Here is a 23,805-nt window from a genome sequence, read left to right on the forward strand (position 1 = left end):
ATGGTATCCCCCATTTTCTCCTGAAAATAACCCTCCCATATTTAATAGCCCCCTCATTGCCTGTTATTATACGCTCATTCCTTCTCCCATGAAGAATAGGGAAATAACTCTCTCCAATTCAACCTACAATTCATCCAAGAATCATTCACCATTGAAGACTACTAAACATTTCTGTCCAAATCTTCAGAACCAATTCCAAAATATGGATTTCATGTCCCAGAATGACCAAAGTACTGGGATGAAGAAGATGAAAAATCGAGCAACGCAGAATGAGGAAAACCCGAAGAGCAGTAAGCATTCTAGTGTTTTTTCATACACACCTGTGCCCGTGAAGTTTGAAAGACAAGTGAAGCAGGAGATCAATGTCAGCTGCTGGCGGGAGAGAACAGCGTCTCTCTGTGTGGTTGACGATACCGAATGGCAAGTACCGGCGTGGTGGGGTCCGGCGAATCAAAAGCAAAGAAGGAGAAGGCTGCAAAGCAAGGACGACAGGCTGCGGGAAAACCTGGAGCCGGCAAGGAACACCTGGGCATTCGCAGGTGATCAAGAAAAACGTGGCTAAATTGTGTCCGAGTTTCATTCCTGACTCCTCACATGTAATTTTATTTTGATGTTTTATGGATCTTTTTAAAATCTGAAATAAACTAAATTTGATCTAACAATATGATTTACAAGTTACCTTCAATTACAGAAACCTTGCCTTTGCAAGTGCGATTTTCCACAATGTTAGCACGGGGGTCGGGGTGGGCAGGGGTCAACATTTGCTCTGCTGTAAAATACCCATTAATTCAATGAATTCTTGCAAGGTCAAGTTTGCCCTAGTGATGCTACAGAACCTTATCTTGCAGCAGGTCAAAAATGTTCCTTTTGCAGCAAACCTATTAATTCAAATCATTTTGCAGCAGGCAAATTTTGCCCTACTGCAAATACCGTGCAAAATTGCACATGGACGGTGAAAGGTTTTTGTCATGCAGCTTTTTAGAATGTACGAAGCTGAAAATCATGTGCTGATTATAGGCTTAACACTGGGCAGATAGAGATACCTGTTCATTTACTTTGTTATGTCTGTGCTTAATTTTAAGAACTGAATCACAAAGCGCTTATTTTGGAATCATTTTATATATAGAATTCTAGATGGGTAGCTATCAACAACGTTACTGAATAAAAACTAACACCACTTATCTTACTCCTGTACCTATTCTTTACTCCCCCCTACCTACCTTTTGTATACTTCTCTCCCGTTCTTTCACACAACCTCCCTGCTCCCCTCCTACCCTCGCTTTTTTCATTTGTTATTTGATCTCATTATTTGTAATCTGTCTTTTATAACTGTATCATGTAACCACTGTATAATTGTATCATGTAACCACTTCCTTCACCTAAAGCGCCCAGATACCTATGGGTCAGGCGTGCTATATAAATAAAATAAACAAACAAATCGTGCATATGTTCCACCTAGGGGTTCCGAGCGGAATCTGAGACAACGAGAGTGTAGCTTGTGTTGTTTTTCATGTCATTGAGTTGAAATGCTCCCCATTATTGATAGGTGCCTATCTAAAATGTTATTGTGTATGATCTGCTCAGTGTCCCAATACCACCTTCTGCGCTACGCCCTCTGGACCAGACGTGCAGGCATTGCCTAGTAGAGGCATGAGGGACCTAGTTAAACTGGCCCAAAAGAAAATATACCTGTTCCCTTTCCCTCCCCACTGGAGACCTTGGAGACTCCATTGCCCTGCTGCAAGGTCACACCAATGGAAGGAAGTCCATAGTCCACTGGTGTGAGAACATAGCAAGATACAACATTTAGGACCTGACCTTTGGTAATAACGCCAAACTCATTTACTGTTACCGAATGCAGTAATTGCCGGGTGCACAAAAAAAGGTCAGCCTGATTCCAGGTCATGCTGACCTTCCTGTTATTTCCCCTTTTGAAGGCCCAAAGGATTGCATAGGGTCCGGGGGGCATTTGCCACAAGTGTTAATTACCACATGCGTTACTCCTTTTGTGTGCAGGTAATTAACTTCACACAAGTAACTCCAAAAGCAAGTGGAAAAAAAAGAGATTTGCACCCGGGAAAGACAGATTGACCAATCACAATCTCTCTTTCCCGGACACGTTTTTGCAATCACCGCCTGCACCCGCGGCATGAAATAGAAAAGTGACTAGATCTCTTATTGTATGACGACAGCCATATTTTTCCATTGCTTCTTATGGCCGCCGACACGCGGAAAGAGACCTAGTGCCCTACGCACTGAGCCCATCTTCTGATGGAAGAAAGAAAAACTTGAAAACCATCTGCACATCGGTAAATCCCTTGCTTCACTTGGGCCTACCTTGGCGAGGGCTGGCGGGCCATGTGCGCACCCCGCGGCGGGGTTGAAAGCTACCTTCATACCTGAAACTCATAGTTTGGTGAAGTGATAAAACATCTGGTATTTGAAAATACTGGATGTCTTACCACTACCACCAAACGCTTAATTAGGTCCCCTAGCAACCACTTTATGCACTAATAGCTCCCTATGAAAACAACATCCAACAGTATTGCTAATATACTGGTCGTAAAAGGTCACATTGGTTGACTCTTACAATTAAGTTAAATTTACTGCACACTATATATGGTATTACCTCCTCACTAGAGGATGGCCTATACCCAGGAACTACTTTTAGCTTCTGCTTATCGACTCTTTATTTCGGTACTGTTACATCTTCCACGTCCAAGTCCTCTACCTTACGAACTCCTATGTTTCCCACAGACTCACGTTTCCACACACCCACATTACGTAGCCCCCGATGCTTACCTCTGGGCGCGCAGACAAGGCGACACCATTGCACTCGTCATGTCAGGGGGGTCCATGGCAGACTTGGTGTCTATCGCCCTTCTCTCCGTTGGCAATGTAATTGGAGGTTCCCATTTGGCCGCAATCACCGTTGCCCATGTGGACCTGATCGTCACGTGAGTAGACCAAACGCAATCGGTATCACATGACGACCTCCACGCCTCAACGTGTCCTTGTTTAGCATCACGTGATTTTCCCCAATGGTTTAAATGCATTCAGAAACACCGAAACGGTGCTTCACAGCTGGTCTTTCTCTTGGACATTGCTACGCTTCGAATCTACCAGGAAATATTTGGTCACTCGACAACGGTCTGCTTAACGGATTGCTTTATCTACGCCCTGAACTTACCTTGAACACCATCAGAACTTTTGGTTACTCGACAAAGGTCTGCCTAATGGATTGCTTTCTCTTAACCCTGAACTTGCCTTGATTAGCTCTGGAACTCTTGGTTTACTCGACCACGGCCTGATTAACGAATTTTCTCCACGGACCACGATTCTTTGGAACCTGGGCCTATGGCCTCTCACTAGGCGTTCGCCTGATCAAGCACTTCAAATCCCAGTGCTTGTCGTCATCATACCAGAGGTTGTGGAAACCTATCCGAACCTGAGCTCAGGTCCAATCACTCTCCTTCTTTTCCGGGTGGGCCCACAGTACACATACAGTACACATAGGTAAGAATGTTTAGTTTCTATTCCTAGATACCCTGTGAATTGCATTTCGCACTGTACTAATCCCTCCTTGCCTTACAGCGCTCAAAGGGTCCTTCCGGCAGTTCCTGACTCCAGCCTCGATGAACTACCACACCTGTGGCTTCAAGGATTGCACAGGCAGTGTTCATATAATTGCCTGTGTGGTACTTGGGGACGGAGGTATTCATATCTGCACGAACGGAAACTTTGTAACAGGTACCTGTAATTGCAGCCACCCCTCTCCTGCATTACTGCACACACCGTGAACTAGTGTCATTGTTAGGGTCAGGCAACAGCACAGGGCACTGCTGGAGGGGAAGGGACACAACTGAGAAAGCCTGAAAAGCTCTCACCTTGGGGGGCAGGAGTCATTGCATTTTATTATTAACAGGAAGACGCGCTGTACAGACAGAGGCAGAACCCCATTAATCTAACCCCCATTTAAAGAAGTCTCCCAACCTTCACAACAATCTGTTTGTGAAAGAAAACATTTGTAAACCCCAACAGCCTTGGCCAATGTGTAATTCACTACACAAGGACAATGGCGTGCCCTGCTTGCAGGAGGTTGTGAGGGTGAGGGTAGGAGACAAGTAAATGGCCAAAGGGAGGCATAATATGAGTCAGGGAGGAATTGGAAGTCATTTATGGACGTATAGCAGGCGACCAAGTTTATTTTCTTTCTTGTTTCTGGGTTCTTTTACTGTGATCAAATGAATGCCTCTATCTCATCTGAACAACAGTAGGGATCGTTTGGAATATCACTGTTTTCTGGTATGGCACTCCAGTTGAAAAAACAACACAAAAACAAAAAACAACAACCCAGAAGGCACTGATCTGTTACATGAAATTTCAGGATTGGAGAACACGTGCTTAGGTGAGATGATGTCACAATGCCAAACTATGCTGTTCAGTGGTTGGCTAAAAAGTAAGTAGGAAAGAAATAGATGTTTTTTGTTGCTGTCATTTTATGTTTTAGGCAAAAGATCCAGAAGTTGAAAAAATGGGAAGGTAATGCTTTAGAGCTTAATGGGACAACTGGCTTTGTTTGGTGTTTTATGCATCCAATAGCAATTTGTAATAATGGGCTGGTGCCTGTAGAACTAGGAGTGTGTGGAATGCTGGGCTGGAATGTTGTGCTTTGTGTGTGGGGGATTCTAAGAAAACAGTTAGAGAGAGAGAGTGAGCTGGACCGGATGAGCCAGTGTTTCTTTCTGCATTACACTTGGGCTAAGTGTACAACTGGACAATAAAGTTTACCAATAACACACCTGGTGTTCTGCATCATACTTGAAAGAAGAACACTACTTTGATCATTTCACTGGCAATGAGGATTTCTGCTGCTGCTGTGGGAGTAGCTGGTAGAACACACTTCCCTCGACTCTATCCCATTCACAAGCCTCCAGCCATTATTAACAAAGGCGAAGAGCTGGGCACCAAGATCTGCATGTCATGAGTGCAGGGACTGCAGTTTAAAAGGGCAGCTGGCAGAGCGGTTCCCGAGGAGAGTTGGAACCCAGATGAGAGACTGCCTCTGTATCTTTTGTGCCAGTGGCACAAGAGGGGGAGTGTCAGTGCCTGTGTCTGGGCGGAGCAGGCAATGCTGAGAGAGGAGGGTTCCACAAGAGGTGTGTTGAGCTTTTCTTGAGGTGTCCAAAGTGAAGCTGGGGGCTGGTTGCCCGTCCCAGTGGCAGTTGGCGTGCGGAGGCCTGGAGGAAGGCCTCTGCTTTCCTGTGGGCTGGGCGGCGCAGGAGCTGGCCTGTACGGGACAGTCAGGCAGCTAGTGCGGCACCTGCCGGTGGTGAGGCGGGTGCTGGTGCAGGCAAGGAGGAGTGCAGAGAAGGGATGAGGAAGCATGTTGTTTGATATAAACATTTTCCTGCATACATATATTTGTTCATCTACTATTTTGTGGGTCTATTAATGCTGGTTTCTCTTTGTGCTATTGGTGGTGGAGTTTGGGATTGTGTAACCGTTGATTACAGTCAGGGAGGTTGTGTGAAGGGCTTAGCTGTTGATTACAGCTAGTGTTGGCTGTTGGTTACAGTCGTTTAGGTCATGTGAGGTGTTTTGACTGTTGGTTACAGCAAGTGTGTGAATGTTGGTTACAGTCGTGTTGTGTGGTGTTTGATGAGTTTAGACTGTTGGTTAAAGTCGGCATTGTGTAGTGGGTGAGTTGAGGTGTTTTGACTGTTGCTTACAGTCAGGAGTGTTGACTGTTGGTTACAGTCATTTTGTGTGGTGTATGATGTGTTTAGACTGTTGGTTACAGTCGTGGTGGTGAGTTTAGAGTTTAGGCTATGGTTACAGCATGTGCTCCACTGTTGTTTACATTCGGCAAGGTCGCGTGTTGTGTTCAGTTGTTGTTACAGCCAGAGTTAGTCTGCTGGTACAGTCCGGGAGGTTATGTGAGGTGTTTTAGGCTGTTGGTTACAGTCAGAGTTTGACTGTTGGTTGCAGTCGGGGACGTCATGAGAAGTGTTAGGGCTGTTTGTGTTCACAGCCAGTATTTTTAGGCTGTTGGTTACAGCAAGTGTTTTGATCTCAGTAAAGGATGTTGTGGGTGTTTCAGGTGTCGTCGTTGTGGTCAGGCGATGTGTTGTGTTAGCGCATCCCCACTGTTAGGCAATATCTCTTGTGTCTGGTGTACGGTATGGGTTGTCTATGTTGCAGTGTTTGCAAAGGTGTCGTGTTCTGTGGAGACGTGCAACATTTTTGCAGTTGGTTTCATGATCTGTGTGTTTATTCATTGTAGGAGGTGGGTTTCAGTGTGTGTTGGTGTACATCACTCATCTTTACCGTAACACCTTCTGGTTTTGTTTTCTGCAATTTAGGGTTTTGGGGTTACGGTGTGCGAGTTGCTTTTGGGGAGTTTGCAGCACTTTTTACATCTGTAGTTCATGGAACATCCTGTTGCGTCCGTGCATTGTGCTGTTGTCCAGGGTGTTGTTCTGTTTAGTGGTCTGCAGCAGCGTGACGGAGCAGGTTCTGTTCAGCATGTTCTTTCCATTTGCTGGGCATTTTGTAGCTGCGCATAAGGTTTCCTTTTTTTGGTTTGTGGTGTAACTAACGGGGTAGAAGGGTAGTAATGTGCTGTTGTCTGCGGAACTATGAGGGCGTGGAATGCTGGGCTGGAATGTTGTGCTTTGAGAGTTGGGGATTCTGAGAGGACAGTTAGAGAGTGAGCTGGAGTGGATAGGCCAGTGTTTCTTCCTGCATTACACTTGGGCTAAGTGTACAACTGGACAATAAAGTTTACCAATAACCCACCTGGTGTCCTGCAATATACTTGAGAGAAGAACCCCACTTTGATCATTTCACAATTGTGTGTGTGTGTGCGTGTGTGTGTTATTTGCTGTGAAAAGGCAGAAAACTAGCATTAACAAACCAGTTTTGGCATGCGTAGTGAAGCTGTTGTCGTTGTTACTACTGCAGCCATTAAGAACACATGGCCATGTACCTTCACAATTTGTCTAGTGTTACAATTGCAGCTCACACAATTTACTAGGTATTTCTTATACGTGCATCATATATGAATAGCGCTTTGTGTAGATGGACCGCTTTTAAGCTCTATAATAATCAGTGTTTTACCTACTGATGGCACTTGATTCATCACCCGATGAAGGACCCAGGAGGCCCAACCAAGGTTTCAAACTTGTTGTAAGGCTTTGTCTCTTTCCTGGAATGAACACATTGCACATGAGCTATTCATCTAGCATGTAACTGCATGCTAGATGAACACTTCAAGGAAATGAAACCTTGCACAAGCATCTTACATATATGGCAGATGTTGCCATTAAATGCGAGATCCCAAGGGGGAAGCCCTTTATCAGCACAAGGACGGGAAGAAGAAAAACCCTGGAGCAACTTCCCCACCAACACCTCCCCATCCAAGTGACCAACAGAGCCCCCTAAAAGGAATTTCATGGAGGCCCACTGTGAGCGAAGCCTGGAAAAAAACCGCCAGGCCCCTGTCAAAAGCCCTTCTGGAGGAATCGAAGGATAGCAGAGAGGCCAGAACGCAGGGGAGGGATCCCAGACCGCCCATACCAGTCTCGGAAATGGCTCCAATGCCTGCCGAACACCTTCAGAGTGGAGGGTCTAAGAGCATCCATTATGTACTCAACTACAGGATCTGAGAACCCCTGAGATATTAACCTAGTCTGAGCAATAGCCACATTGCCCATTGCATCCGGTGGAATTCTAACCGCAGATCCCCTTGAAGGGGACACGGCCACCTCAGAACCAGCCAAGGTTCCTAGGACCGAAGCTCCAACAGAGAGGGGAGCCAACTCCGGCGGGACCAGCACTGAGCTAACAACAACACAGTCACCCTGGATACTCTGATGCACCAAACCACCCGAGGCAGAAGGAGAATAGGCGGAAAGGCATAAAGGAAAACCCCAAGGCCACTGTACAAAGAGGGCGTCCATCCCCCAATCCCCCCGGCCTGAAACCGAGAGCAGAAGAGGGGAACTTCTGCTGAGGCCGGGGATGCAAGCAGGTCTAGAACCGGGGACCCCAATCTGACACAGGTCACCGCAAAGACCTGGGCCAACAGGACCAGTTCCGCAGAGGAGTGAAAACCAGCGTCTGAGAAGATTCGCTTGAACATTGTCCACCCTTCCGATACGGGAGGCCACCAGAGACACCAGATGAGATTCCTCCCAGGTGCCTATCAGCGCTGCCAGAGCATTCAAGGAGCGGCCGGAACCCCTTTTGCAGTTGACATATGCCAAGGCCGTCGTATTGTATGATCGGATCAAAACTGCCGACCGTCCAGAAACTCCTCGTAGTACACCAGAGCTTGGACAATGGCACAACTCTTGCCAATTGGATGATCACCGGCTCTCCCCAGATCTCACAACCCTTGAGCTGAGAGGACCCCCAATGTAGACCCCTTCTACTGGCGTCGGTAATAAGAGAGGCCACAAGAGGAAGGACCATGCACACCTCAGCCTGTAGACCTGAAACCCCCCGCCACCAAAGCAGGGAGACTCGCAGCGCTGGGGACACTGAAAACAAAACTACGAAAGCGGAGACGTCGGGAGCCAGTGGGAGAGAGTATAAGACACCAGGGGACGTAACCGAAGACGGGCTCAAGGAAACGGAAAACACGCAAGACGCCACGTGCCCCGTAACTTCAGCAACAGGCGAGCCGAGACATACTGCCTTCTGAGAACCCAGCCCAGACCAGCATGCAAGCGCCCCCCCTGCACAACATCCAGAGTACGCTCTCCCCAGACGTCCGGACAAGCAGTGCAGGGTCTTGAGACCCATAAGCAGGTGACACATCCTAGAAGGCATAGGGACCAGGAACACCCGCAAGTAGAAAACTTGACCCTGAACAGGGAGAGGAATAGGCAAGACGGTAACCAACAACAACCGTTCGGAGAGAACGGATCCCATGGCCAACTACTTGGACCGTGAGCTGGGTACCAAAGTTCTAACCATGCAAACCTGTAAGGAGGAGACAGGAACAGCAACTGATACCCCCCTCTGGAAGGAGCCCATTACACAGGAAGCCGAACCCCACCAGTCCCATACACCTCAGAGAAGATAGAGACGAGGAGCCAGGGAAAACCAACAGTCACTGCACTTGCACCAGAGGAAAATCACAGGACGTTGAAGGATGCCTGTGCCACAATATAACAGCATGCTTGTCAGCCCACAAAAAGATCCGACTTATCAAAAGGAAGATACAGGACAGCCCAGAAGTCCAGCAGACCATGGCACCCCAGCCGACAGAGGAGCCACCAGGCTGGCGTCAAAAGGGCAGAGTACTGTCACAAAGCGGGGCAAAGCAATCCATCCCGGAGAGCAGACATCAAAGGCCCACCTGGGGTATGCCTACACTGGAAAAACCCACTGAAGTGACATCCCCCTCCACCGGCACTAGGGGCTCTGAGAACCCCTCTAAGCACAGACATGTGCCACCATGTGCCATACAAGTCTGAGAGGAGGCGTGAAAGCAACACGTCGGCACCGGAGGACCTAGGCCCTAAAAGAAGAGACACTGGGAACCCTCTGAATGGCCAATTCTTCCATGATGCATTTTCTATAATTCCATGCCGGACAAGGGAAAAGAAAATCATCTCCTTTGCCCTTGCTTTGTGCAGTTCAGAGGAAGAGGACAGGACAAGGAGTCTGCGTCCATAGCTAGCACAGACCCAAACACACCACTAACTCGCCACATGAGTGAGAGGTGGCTTGAGCCCTGTATCCAGTAGCTGGTAGCCCCAAGCTCTAAATCGTTCCAATGCGTCGTTCTAGGAAGGATGAAGGGCCGAGTCAGCACCGTAGAGACTCGAACACGAAGTGTAGACTATGCCAGGCCGGTACCCTTCCGGACGCTTGCAGACGTGTCCAAATCTGCGCCGTTTTCACAGGCTGCACGCAAAGAATTGCAGCCAACATCCGGTGCATCCTGGGCTGCGTGTGTCTGAGGAGCGGGTGGTACGTGACATGCCTGTGACAGAACAGAGCCCCTGCACTTTCAAAGACTTTCTGCCACTGTCACCCCACAACAAGAAGCAGAGAGGCCTCACAACAAAAAGGGAAGGCTAGCCCATACTGCCAAGTGCTTGCGATTATTTCCAATAAAGATGTGTACACAGAGCACGAGGAAACGGAATGTTGAAGGAGTCAAGATGGCCATACCAGCAGGAGATGGGAAAAATATCAAGCACAGTCCTCCCCTCTCCTTACCTTCCACCAGAGAATGCAGCTAACATCCGATGCATCCTGGGCTGTGTATGTCTGAGGAGCGGGTGGTATGTGACATGCCTGCGACAGACCAGAGCCCCCGCACTTTCAAATACTCTCTGCCACAGTCACCCCACGACAAGAAGCAGAGAGGCCTCACAACAAAAGGGAAGACTTATCCCATACTGCCAAGTGCTTGCCATCATTTCTAATAAAGATGTGTACACAAAGCACCAGGAAACGGCATGTTGAAGGAGTCAAGATGGCCATACCAGCAGGAGAGGGGAAAAATATCAAGCACAGTCCTCCCCTCTCCTTACCTTCCCCCAGAGAATGCAGCTAACATCTGGTGCATCCTGCACTGTGTGTGTCTGAGGAGCGGGTGGTATGTGACATGCCTGCGACAGAACAGAGCCCCCACACTTTCAAAGACTCTCTGCCACTTTCACCCCATGACAAGAAGCAGAGAGGCCACACAACAAAAGGGAAGGCTAGCCCATACTGCCAAGTGCTTGCCATCATTTCCAATAAAGATGTGTACACAGAGCACGAGGAAAAGGCCTGTCGAATCAAGATGGCCAAAACAGGAGGAGAGGGGAAAACATCAAGCCCAGTCCTCCCCTCTTCTTACCTTCCCCCCGGCCGTGCAGGACCCGGGACACAATGCTCACGCTGCGGTCCGGAGCCCAGCAAAGAACCGAGCAAGGCAATCCTGCTCAACTGTGACCCCAATCCCTGGAGGTGGCCCAGGAGCAGTGCCTCACCTGAGAGAGCCGAGGGCCCCGCCACACAGCCCCCCCCAAGGGGCCAGCAATCGGTGCTCCCCAGTGCCCCGCACTGGGAAGAAAAAGTCCAACCTGCCGGAGGCAGGAAAAATTAAAAACTGAGTGACGTGGATGTGGGGGAGGAGTTATAGGAATTTAAAGAAATAGAAGAAGGTCCTGTGTCGGAGGCAGGGGCCTCATGAAGTAAGTACTGGGACGAGGAAGAGTGGACGTGGAGGTAATGACTGTTACACCTCATAGACTACCTACATGTCTGTCTTCATTGATAGCATTTTCGAAGCACTTTTGTAACATACCCTTAATTAACATAGCTGGGAAGTGGCTCTTTTTCCCACTGCCTAACATTATTTCACTTTCTTTCGCACCCTTCTACCTTTCTTCCCTTGGAGCATTTGGAACGGCCTGTGAGCGTTGTGTTCACAAACTGGAGAGAGCTACTGGCTGTTACTACACTTGTAATATAGAGCAACATTTTTGGAAAAATTACGCAGCATCAAGACTGCCCTTCATCTAGATAATAATTGACAAACATGGGCAAATGAAAATGAATTCCTGTTTGTAATATTGCTGTATGCGTTGTTATCTACTGATTAACTCTTAAGTCCAAGTCAATAAAACGTTATTTAAATTGCAATGATTTCATAATTTTGGAGACAGGGTAGGGTGCGTGGTAGAGCACGAATAAGAGGGAAGGTGGGCTGAGGGGGCATATTCTGGTGTTTCGCCCTGCGCACAACATTGTCTAGAAACTGCCCTGCCATCAACATATAGGTGGGTGCTATGATACTTAACTGGGACAAACAACTGGAAGTCAGGGTAATGGCGGATATAGTGTTAGGTGACTGAATAGAAAAGGGGATGGCAGGTGTAATTAGCAAGAGAAACCTTATACCCCCGCATAATCTGAAAGCAGACACCTGAGCAAGATAAAGTTTACATGCCAGAGGCAGCAGGCCGGCAAGGGGACAAGTCCATAGTCAAAACACACCTTTCCGGGCCCGAGAAACCTGATCTTTAGGCGTTAAAAAAGGAAATATCGCTGCTAGAAAACAAGCCCAGATACAGGCAATAAAGAAGCGTGAGATGCGGTCCCCAACAAAGGCGTCACACAGGACAGAAAACACGTACTTCCCGGGTATGTTTTTATGAACAGGGCCTGTGCTAAAACAATGGTTACGTGCAGCTGCGTAGGGTGCCATATTGGCCCAAAAACATAAAATCGGGCCTCATTGGGAGGGAGGGCGGGCTTCAACACTTATCCTGTGGAAGAATAAACCCCAGCACCTGCGATCGAAAAGGGTTTTTTCGCTTCATGGCATTGAAGATCGTATTCGCCTGAAATTGGGTGTGAAATCACTAAAAGCAGGGTTGTTGTTTGCCCCAATTCCACAAGGATCAAGTGGCCTGAAGTTCTGAATCATTCCGACACTCCGCTCTAGCGCTGCTTTATTTCTATCAGAAGCAGTGGTGGTCTTCTCTTGAATAATGATGTTATTTATACAGCGCCTTAATCCAAAGCGCTTTACAGAGCACATATTCACATACACTATCACCCAACAGAAATTGGTACTCATTTATCGACCTCGGAAGGATAAAAGGCTGAGTTGGCCTTGCCGGGATACGCTGAGCTATTTTACCAGTGGAATAGATGTGGCTCTGATAGCATTGTATCAGGACACAGCATGATTTTTATGATTACTCGAACAAAGATGTGGCAAATAATACAGTCACAGTCAAGCCTTTTTGTTTCGGCTTCTGGCCGCAACGGGATAGCCCTGCTGGGTGCACACCGCTAATTAGGTGTGAAAGAACGTGGCCAATATTTTCCGATACATGCCTGTATTATCCATTATGCTTTTCCTCTTAGTGAAAGTGTGTCCTAATCATAGCTTGTAGTTTGATTATGTGGCTGAGTGCAGTTTGGTGGTGTTTACATCTGTGTGCAGGTTCAGTATTCTTACCTGCTTACTTGAGCTGTGAGGTCATGTAGAATCTTTAGGTCTCATGGAAGGTTGCCAGGGTTTGGGGTTCTGGGATTCTAGGAATGACATTTGAAGGCTGCTTGGGTGGTGTGTGGATGTCCCGGTACTTCCTTCATGGTACTTAATTGCCTGTAACTACTTTACGCAATAAACTTGTATTACAATTTACCGGACCTTAGTACCTTCATTATATCACTGGCGATGAGGATTCCTGCTGCCGGGAAGGGGCAGTTGACAGGATTACCTCCTTCCTTAGGTGACAGTCCATATTTTGCCAGGTTCGGACCGCCAGAAGAAGTTGGCTGTCTGGATTCTGCCAGATGGGGCAGGAGCAGCAGCGGAGCGTCGGGGGTCCAGGACAGTGGCCCTGATGACGGTGATAAGTGATCAAGGAGAGGAGGAGGCACAATCCAAGCTGCATGCAAGGTTGTGCTGTGTGTGCCTGTTGGGGCGCACGTCGCTGGAGGAGCGATCCAGTGGTGAAGACAGCTGGTGAGGTGCCGGCTGTGGGCCAGTGGTGGAGACGGCTGGTGAGGTGCCGGCTGCGGGCCTGTGTGTGTCAGGTCCTGCGCACGGTCTGTGCGTAGGGCTGTGAGGTGCTCTGAGATGTTGCTCCTTTGGTGCCGTCGTCCATTCTGATGACGTCGGCTGGAGGAGGGCCAGTGTCAGTTGGAGGAGGCCTGGTGTTCCCAGCATCATCAGCTGGAACGCAACGTTGAATGTCACAGCAGCGTTCATTTGGAACGCAGCGTGGGCGGTGCTGTGAGCGCAGGCTGGCAAACTGGTGGTGCGTTGCTGGAGGACGTGGTGTCATCCCAGCAAACTGGTGGAGCATTGCTGGAGGACGTGTTTACAAAGCCTCTATTCGATATTTTTGACTTTCTGGGTGTCACCTATACGAATTATGCTGACGACACCCAGATACCCATCCCCATCTCAGGAGACTAAACCACAGACTCTCTTGCTGTTAATTCCATCTACCAAGTCATCCAAGCATGGATGGTGCAACACAGACTTTGTCTGAATGACGAAAAGACTGAGCTCCTCATCCTCGGCTCTCACCAAAGACTCAGCAGACTAGACCCCATGTTTAAATCCCTCACTATTGATGGCAACACCATTAAGGTCTCCAAGGACACTAAAACACTAGGCATTTATATTGATTCCACCCTATCCTTGGCTAGACAAACTAACGCAGTCTCCTCCGCTGCTGCTTACACTTGTAAGCTCATCACAGCCACATTGGAGATACATCTGCTGACAGAGCTCAATAGTACCCAACTATAAAGAGTGGTTCAGAACATGTGGCCCAAGTTCGCCGCACGTGGCTTAAGAGGAGTGAGATCCATCATGCTGCCAAAGTTTGCCGCACGTGGCCTAATATCTAAACACTACCTGCTGCCAAAGTTTGCCGCACGTGGCTCAAGACACGTTAGTAAATAAACACTGCGCGCGTTAGTTGTAATGGGTCATGGTTGCCGTAACCGCCGTTGGTTAAATGCTATGGAGCGCTGAAAGGCACTTAGCTTTTGCCCCTAACAGGGGACATCATATGGCTGGGCGATGCCCCCTGCACGAGCCCCTCAACGGATTGGAAGTTCCGATGCTTCTCTGCTTGTTCCGCGCTCTCCCTCGGTAGCTGCGCTTCTAAATCCCATGTGGGGGTTGATCGCTCTCTCGCTATGGCTTTGCTGCACTTATCTGTTTTATGCGAGAGGCCGGAATGCTGGTTCCTTGGGGCGTGGCTCCTCGCGTGACCCCCGTCGGCAGGAGCTCTGAAGGATGCGTCCGTTCAGGTTGGGAGCTTAAGCACAAGCCCCGTGCCTTTGCTCTTTGCGCACGCGCGCGAGCCCCTCACAACCTGGGAGTGGAAAAGTAGTTCCTGGCCCGGAGGCTGCTGAGAAATGTGGTCCGGCGAGCCTTCTGCCTGCAAAAGGGACAGAGAAGCCTCCTATAAGGCTGGAAGCTGTTCCTTTGGGTTTGTTCCGTTTTGTGTTTGCGCCCTGGGCCCCTCACTAAGCCCTGACTCCCTCTTACAACTCCCTGCACCCGGACAGTACTCCCCCCCGCACGGATGGGCTCGGGCTTGGGTTTCTCAGGATAATTTTTGTGGAACTGTCTCACCAATCTAGGAGCATGCACATTGTGTGCGGGCTCCCAGGAACGTTCCTCTGGACCATACCCAACCCAGTCTATCAAATAATACAGCCCATCTGGGCGACGGTGTGCGTTCAGAATCCCCTGGACCTCATATTCGGGATGCCCTTGAACTATAATGGGCAGTGGTTTTTCAGTGCGAATGGATGGCCGGGCTGGCTTCAATAAGGACACATGGAAAGTGGGATGGATTTTCATTTGTGGGGATAATACCAGCCTCACTGCCACCGGGTTGATCACATCGGAAATAGTAAAGGGACGTAAGAACCTTGGTTGTAATTTACAAGGTCCAGATAATCTCATATTTCGGGTTGACAACCAGACCCTGTCGCCCTGTTGGTACTGGGGACTTGCACTTCTTTTTTTGCCTGCATAATGCTTATATGATGTTTTCGCGGTGTCCAGATTTGCCTGAATATCCTTCCAGACCTGCTGCGCATAAATCTGACGCCCCAATAGAGTGGGTAGGTTTGTAGAATGATCACCAGATCTTGTGGGCAATACTCGAGGATGGTGTCCATAAGCACCAAAGAAGGGTGTATGCTTGGTGGAGCTATGCACGGTGTTGTTGTATGCTACTTCTGCCAACCAGACATACTGGACCCATGACACTTCAGTATTGGCTGCGTAATAGTCTAGGTACTGTTCCAGACCCTGATTCACCCGTTCGGTTTGGCCATCCGTTTCCGGGTGATAACCGGATGATAGGCTGACCTCCATCCCGATTAATTGACAAAATGCTCGCCAAAATCGTGAGGTGAATTGAGGGCCTCTGTCCGTGATGACACGTGTGGGCAGACCGTGTAGGCGAACCACATGATGTAGGAATAAGTCCGCCAGCTTACATGCGGTGGGAACCCCAATACACGGAATGAAATGACTCATCTTGGTGATGGAGTCTACAACCACCAGAATAGAGGTGTAGCTTTGCACAGGTGGCAAATCCACAATCAAGTCCATTGTGATTGTATGCCATGGGGCCGGTGGAGTTGGCAACGGTTGGAGTAAACCTACCGGTTTCTGGTGACTAGCTTTTTGTCTGCTGCAAGTGCTGCGTTCCGTTACATAAACCCGCACATCACGAAGTAACGTAGGCCACCAAAAATGTCTGGTTACGTTCTGCTGGGTTTTAGCAATACCGGGCTGTCCGGCTAATGTAGTGTCATGACACCAGTGTATCACTTCCTTTCAGAGTGCTGACGTAGGTAAATATAAGGCCTTGGCATAATATGGGACACCATCTACCAATGTATGTTGCGTGCCTCTTGAGCACCACTGCTGTAATTCCTGAGCAGACATGGCCTTTAACACGTCGTCAAAGATGTTAGGTCTACCCACTAGCCCAACTATCCGGGTGAGCAGAATTATTGGACGAGCCTCGCCTAAGCTTTTGCCCTCCGGCTCTGGATATCGAGATAAGATATCGGCCTTCATATTGTTTGCTCCTGGGCGATATGTAATCAGAAAATCGAAACTCGAGAAAAACATTGCCCAGCGTAATTGGCGAGGGCTCAGTGTTTTTGCGGTTTTAATGAATTGTAAGTTTCGATGGTCAGTCATGACAGTGACCATATGGGGGGGTCCCAATAGGTAATGTCGCCATTCATCGAATGCTGCCTCTACTGCCAAAAATTCCCGGTCGGCTATGGTGTAATTAATCTCTGCCGGCAGCAATTTTCTCGAGTAGTATGCCACAGGATGCAGTAACCCTGTCTTGGGGTCTCGTTGGGATAAAACCGCTCCCAAGGCATAACTCGAGGCGTCAGTTTCAACTAAGAACAGCTGGCTGAGGTCAGGATGCCGTAGTGCTGGTGCGGATGTAAATGCTGATTTCAACCTCTGAAAACCTTGTTCGGCGGCTTTATCCCATACAAACATCTTCCCTTTCTTGAGCAATGTTGTGATGGGTGTCACCAATTCAGAGAAGTTCCTAATAAATCGCCGGTAAAAATTGGCGAAACCTAGAAAGGATTGTACTTCCTTCACGGATGTAGGAGCCGACCAGTCAACCACTGCTCGTACCTTTTTCTGGTCCATCTGCACCCCGGATGGAGTCAAGAAGTATCCCAGGAACTCCACCGTGGTACGGTGAAATTCGCATTTTTCAGTTTTGCGAATAGATGCTGTTCCCGAAGCCGCTGTAATACGGCCATAACATGTTTAACGTGTTCCTGCATGGTGGTGGAATATATCAAGATGTCATCGATATAAACCACAGCGAAGACGTCCAGGTACTCCCATAACACTTCATCCAGGAAGTGTTGAAACGCTGCTGGGGCATTACACAACCCGAAAGGCATCACCCGGTATTCGTACAGGCCGAATTTGGTTCTGAATGCATTATTCCATTCATCTCCAGCCCGCACTCGCACCAGGTGATAGGCCCCCCGAAGATCTAATTTTGTGTATACTGTTGCGTTTCGCACTTGATCCAGTAATGCTGGAATTAGTGGTAAGGGGTACCGGTTTTTAATCGTAATACGATTGATTCCTCTATAATCGATACATGTTCTCAAGTCACCCGTCTTCTTGGGCACGAAAAACAGCGGCGACGAGACAGGTGAGTTGGAATGTCGAATAAAACCACTTTTCAAATTGGTATCGATATATTCTTTCAGATGTTCTGTTTCTGCCTCCGTTAGGCTGTACACACGACTACAAGGTAGAACCGCCCCTGGTTCTAGGTCTATACGACAATCAAAAGGCCAGTGGGGTGGCAGAGTCTCAGCCGGTTTTTTACTGAATACATCTTTGAACCCTTGGTATTCTGGCGGCAAGTTACTGAGATCAGATGTCTCTATAGCGGCAACAGTAGGCTCCTGAACTGAGGGCAAAGACTGGACCACAGTAGTGCAATGTGAACGACAGTATGGAGAGGACAGGAATATCGTCCCCTTGGACCAATCCACCAGGGGGTTATGTTTTGTGAACCAAGGTAGCCCCAGAATAACACCAAACTGTGGTGCTGCTATTAGATCAAATTGGATTGTTTCTCTGTGATTTTGTTGACTACAAAGTGTCAAGAATTGAGTGCAATGTGTTATGGGACCCGAACTCAAAGCAGTCCCATCCACCGCCCTTACCGGTTCCGGTGCCCCTTTCCTGCACAAGGGCACTCCCAACTTAGCCGCATATGAAACGTCCATGAAGTTACCCATGACACCGGTGTCTAAGAGTAAATCCACCTTAACCTCACGCCCCTGGAATTGCAAGACTCCTGACAGAGTGATGTGGGGGGCATAATTCACAAAATCTGAGACTGGGGTAACTTCTTTCTCTGGGCTCGGCTGTAGTACCCCTACAACCGCCGAGCCGAGGCATTTCCCTGCGCTCTAAGTTTCATAGGGCAGTCTTTGACAAAATGTCCTGTGGTCCCACAGTACAAAAATAGACCTTCCTTACGCCGTCGTTCTTTCTCATCCTTAGTGAGTGGACCCCAGACTGACCCAATTTTGCATCGGTTCATCCCTGCCTGATTTCTCCGGGGCCCGAGTCAAATGGGTATGGTCTAGCCTGCTATTGGACGAGAGTACCCCCGTTTTCTATCACCCCGTCGTTCCGCTTGACGATGATCTAGACGCAATGCTAGGTCTATCATTGCTGGACAGTCTCGGGGTTGAGGGTCGACCTGTGCAATCAGGTCCTTTAGGTCGTCACGAAGACCCTCATAAAAGAGGGACATCCTTTTATCTCGGGGCCGCTCTGTCTCCGCCACCAGTCTGTTGAATTGAGTTACATATGTGACTAGCTCCTTATTACCTTGACGTAAGGTAAGTAACTCTCTATCTTTGCAAATAGCGGCAGCTTGACGATTAAAGATTTTACCAAACTTGGTTTGGAATTCGTCCCAGCTGTACAGAACTGCGTCATCCCTTTGCACTAAAGGATTCGCCCAAGCCGCTGCATCTCCTGTAAGGTAGGAGATGACAAAGGCTGTCCTAGCCTGGGTTGAACGAAATGCTGAAGGTTTGGTAAGGAAATGAAGCTGGCATTGAGTCAGGAAGGTTTGGTATTTCTGTGGATCACCGGAGTATCTTTCTGGGGGGGCTAACGGGACTATGGACTCAGGGGTAACACTTACTTGGACAGGAGTGGGCGCAGTAGCATCTCCCAAAAGGGGAGCAGTTTGGGCTGCTAAAGAATGTACTTGGACGGCCAGGGTAGCATAGTCCTGTCTGGTGGCAGTGAGCTCGGCTTGCAGGTCCTGCAGGACCTTGGTTAATTCCTCCATAGTCTAGCTGGGTCGTGCCACTCAGGCACCTGTCACACTTGGGCTTGTGCTTCTGTCACGGCTCCAAATCCCAGGTGCAGGAGTGGCACGAACCAACTACCCCCACTGCGGTCCAGGCACCTGCAAGACAAAGCTTACACAGGCCACTGAGACCCCAGCAGGGAAAGAGGGTTAGGGTCTTGTTGGTTGGATGGGTCTCGAACAGAGGGTAACCGGAGTGAGGGTTAGGAGAGGGGAAGTGGACAGGCAAGGGAACACATGGGAAACAACAACAAATACCTATGCACTATCGTCCCAACATACACACTGTGTTGTACAATAACTTTTGATACAAAAGGCACTTAGCTCTGTGGTTGAGTGCTGGCCTCCTGCCTGCGCACTCTCAGGTCCGGAGCTCGGAGCAGTTCAAATGCTGCAAGAGAGTTTTAGTATTAGTGACCTGTGTTAACTCACATAGGTGTAATACATCACACACACATACAACAGTGAGGTATGCCACCTCAGGGTTTAGTTAGTGCTGGCACATGCACTTTACACATTGGAGATACATCTGCTGACATAGTTCAATAGTACCCAACTATAACGAGTGGTTCAGAACATGTGGCCCAAGTTCGCCGCACGTGGCTTAAGAGGAGTGAGATCCATCATGCCGCCAAAGTTTGCCACACGTGGCCTAATATCTAAACACTGCGTGCTGCCAAAGTTTGCCGCACGTGGCTGCGGTCAGAAATGCTCTTCGTGCTGCCAAAGTTTACCGCACGTGGCTGAAGACACGTTAGTAAATAAACGCTGCGCGCGTTAGTCGTAATGGGTCATGGTTGCCGTAATCAGCGTTGGTTAAATGCTATGGAGCGCTGATAGGCACTTAGCTTTTGCCCCTAATAGGGGACATAATATGGCTGGGCGATGCCCCCTGCACGAGCCCCTCAACGGATCGGAAGTTCCGATGCTTCTCTGTTTGTTCCGCGCTCTCCCTCGGTAGCTGCGCTGCTAAATCCCATGTGGGAGTTGATCGCTCGCTCGCTATGGCTTTGCTGCACTTATCTGTTTTATGCGAGGGGCCGGAATGCTGGTTCCTTGGGGCGTGGCCCCTCGCGTGATCCCCGTCGGCAGGAGCTCTGAAGGATGCGTCCGTTCCGGTCGGGAGCTTAAGCACAAGCCCCCCCCAACCTGGGAGTGAAAAAGTAGTTCCTGGCCCGGAGGCTGCTGGGAATTGTGGTCCGGCGAGCCATCTGCCTGCAAAAGGGACAGAGAAGCCTCCTATAAGGCTGGAGGCTGTTCCTTTGGGTTTGTTCCATTTTGTGTTTGCGCCCTGGGCCCCTCACTAAGCCCTGACTCCCTCTTTCAACTCCCTGCACCCTGACAGTTTATCTGTTTGTGTCATTTTTGTTTTGTGTTTGTTCGTAGGGGAGATTTTCCCTGTTTATTCTGGAGTGGCCAGGTGGGCTCTGCAGGGGGGTTAAAGGTGCTTTCTAGATAAGGGGCAGTGAGGTACTGTCTATGTTTTGCATTTAGGGTGGCAGTGTGGTGCTGTCTAGGTTTAGGGGGCATTTGGGGGCTGTCTATGTTAAGGGGGCAGTTGGGTGCTGTCTAGGTTAAGGGGGCAGTGTGGTACTGTCTATGTTTCGCAGTTAATTAAGGGCAGTTGGATGCTGTCTATTATGTGGTTATGGAACAGTGAGGTGCTGTCAATTTGTTGCTGAAGGGGCAGTTAGTACTGTCTATGTTTTGCGGTTAAGGTGGCAGTGTGGTGCTGTCTAGGTTAAAGGGGCAGTGAGGTGCTGTCTATTTTGTGGTTAAGGGGCAGTGAGAGTTTGAGGTTTTGTGTTGGTGAGTTGGGTATGTTGGGCATGGACATGGTGGTCACATGTCTGTGTAGGGTTTGAGAGTTGACTGTGTTAGTTTAGCGGTTGTGGTGTGCGGGGTCTCTATCGGGGTAGGATTTGTTAATATGGTTTCTGCCATTTGTATTGTTGGTTGTTCATCAGTGGGTTTTCTGGCTGGTGTGGGCCCTTCAGTCTTTGGGGATGGTCTGTGGTCTTGTTCTAGTGGGTTTTCTTTATCTTGTGATTTCCGTTTAAGATCTTTGTGAGATTTTGTGTCGTGGCATGTTGTTTCAGTGGTAGTGTATCTCTGAGATAGTGTTGCCGCAGATTTCCAGTGGTAGAATTGTTATCTCTGGACTGGTGTAAGTTGCAGGTTTCTGCTAGCGGGTGTTGTTGTTAGCGGGTGTAAGGAGGGAGATGTGTTATAATCAAAGCTTGTAGCTTGATTATGTGGCTGAGTGCTGTTTGGTGGTGTTTACATCTGCGTGCAAGTTCAGTGTTCTTACCTGCTTACTTGAGCTGTGAGGTCATGTAGAATCTTTAGGTCTCATGGAAGGTTGACAGGGTTTGGGGTTCTGGAATTCTAGGAATGACAGTTGAAGGCTGCTTGGGTGGTGTGTGGATGTCACAGTACTTCCTTGATGGTACTTACTTGCCTGTAACTACTTTACGTAATAAACATGTATTACAACTTACCAGACCCTAGTACCTCCATTATATCAAAGTGCCTTTTGAGTATTGGTAATGTTACTGTATCCAACACTGAACAATCAACTCATTTAATTGTTTTTTTTGTGTCCATTTTTAAAAGCCTGTCCCACACGCCTTTTGTCATCGCAAGTTCTAATGAGGAGAGTAATTAATTAAATGGATTCATTGTTTTTTTATATATCATGCTTCATGAGGGACTCTAACCTCTAATCAGTGTTTCTCGTTTCCATGACTGCATTGCCCCTGAGCTATCCTCCAGGCTCTCATCATATGACCTGCACCAGCAGGCTGACCCTGCTGGTAACAGCAGCACCGCACACGTTAAGGTGGAGTCACATTGTTCGCGCCCTTAACTTGAGCAGCGGGCCATTACAAGGAGGGCAGGTGAGGCCTGCCACAATGATTTATATCACCACTATTTATTGATATTCGATTTAAAATATGCTGCACTGTTACAAAATGTAAGTTTATTCAATTTATCGTCCTCTGAATGAAGATGGACCGATACAGATCAGTAGGGATTCAGACCTGTGACCTGCAGGTTGCACACATCTCTTTCAAACAAGTACTTCACTTGCTGAGCTATATGACCGGTTTAGTAATCCTTGAATACCTTAAAACTGAAAATTGTTCAATCCTATTTTTGTCCTAGTGTAAATTTTGATCAGTTTGGTTTTCAGCTAAAACACATGGTAACTCGGCTGACAAGATGGCCGTCAATGCATGACTTCCTTTCAGTGTTCTAAATTGTGGGTAATCTTTGAAGGAAATTCCTTGTTTAGATAAAAACATGGTAATCCCGTGTACCAAAGGCAAGATGGTCGGCAGCCGAAGCACTGCTCCCTTTCAACATTCTACCTGGCAGGGGTTCTTTCAAGCCCATGTCAAAAATCTGTAATGCAAACATAGTGGCAGTACTACCAGTAGAGGTTCCTTTGCGGCAGCAAAAATATACTGTTATAATAGAAGGTTTTTCAGGCGTAAAACACTGTTTCTTTGCTCTGGGACAGCAGTTAGCACATCAGCTCAAAAACCTTGACTTCCAGCGTATCAGTTATTGAGCATTGTATATATAGCTTGTATGTTAGTATAAATTGGAATAGATGTTAGTCTACTGTGAGAAACCTGAAGCTGTCTCCTAACTAGTCCCTGGGTATCTGTCATCCAGCTGGCCAGGACACAGCCATCGCTATTGGTCCCAGTTCCAGGGTGCAGACCAGTGAGGGAGGATTACCTGGATGGGGGGTCCTCGGGAAGTGGGACACCGATGGGTGAGATGCGGTAACCCCCTTCTTTCAACACCTTTTCCCCATCCTACTATGTAGGACCTTCAATAACACTGCCTCCTCTCGCCTTTCCAACGCAAACACTTTCGCACAACACGAAAGAGAACAGACTAACACCCGAGCCGTTTACCTGACATGTCCCAATACAAGGGTTGGGCAAAGTCAAGCAATTGACAAAAATCACACACACACTTGACAGCCCTTTCCTTTCCCCACAGGGATTAAAGTTGGAGCAACAGAGCACAGTATGAGCAAGGCAGAGCACGCAGGCATTGACCACTGTGAATGCACAAAATGACTACACCCACACCAAACACCCCTCCCAACGCAAACATGCTGGCAAACAGACTACAGGTGTACAAAATTAGCCCAGCTGCACACCATTGGCTGCTGGGAATTTACAAAAGGACCACACCAAACCCATCCCCCAACACAAGCAGGCAGTCGGTGTAGCAGCAATTGGGCTGGGGAGCCTGCAAGCAGCTATTGAGGCAGAAGCAGCACTGAGGCAGAGGAGGAGGAGGAGGCGTAGGCGCAGGAGGCAAATGAGGAACCAGGTGGCCATCCCAAACATCAATGTGCAGCAGGTAC

This window comes from Ambystoma mexicanum, chromosome 12, assembly GCF_040938575.1.
Source record: "Ambystoma mexicanum isolate Mex_15411 chromosome 12, UKY_AmexF1_1, whole genome shotgun sequence".
In the NCBI taxonomy this organism is placed as follows: Eukaryota; Metazoa; Chordata; class Amphibia; order Caudata; family Ambystomatidae; genus Ambystoma; species Ambystoma mexicanum.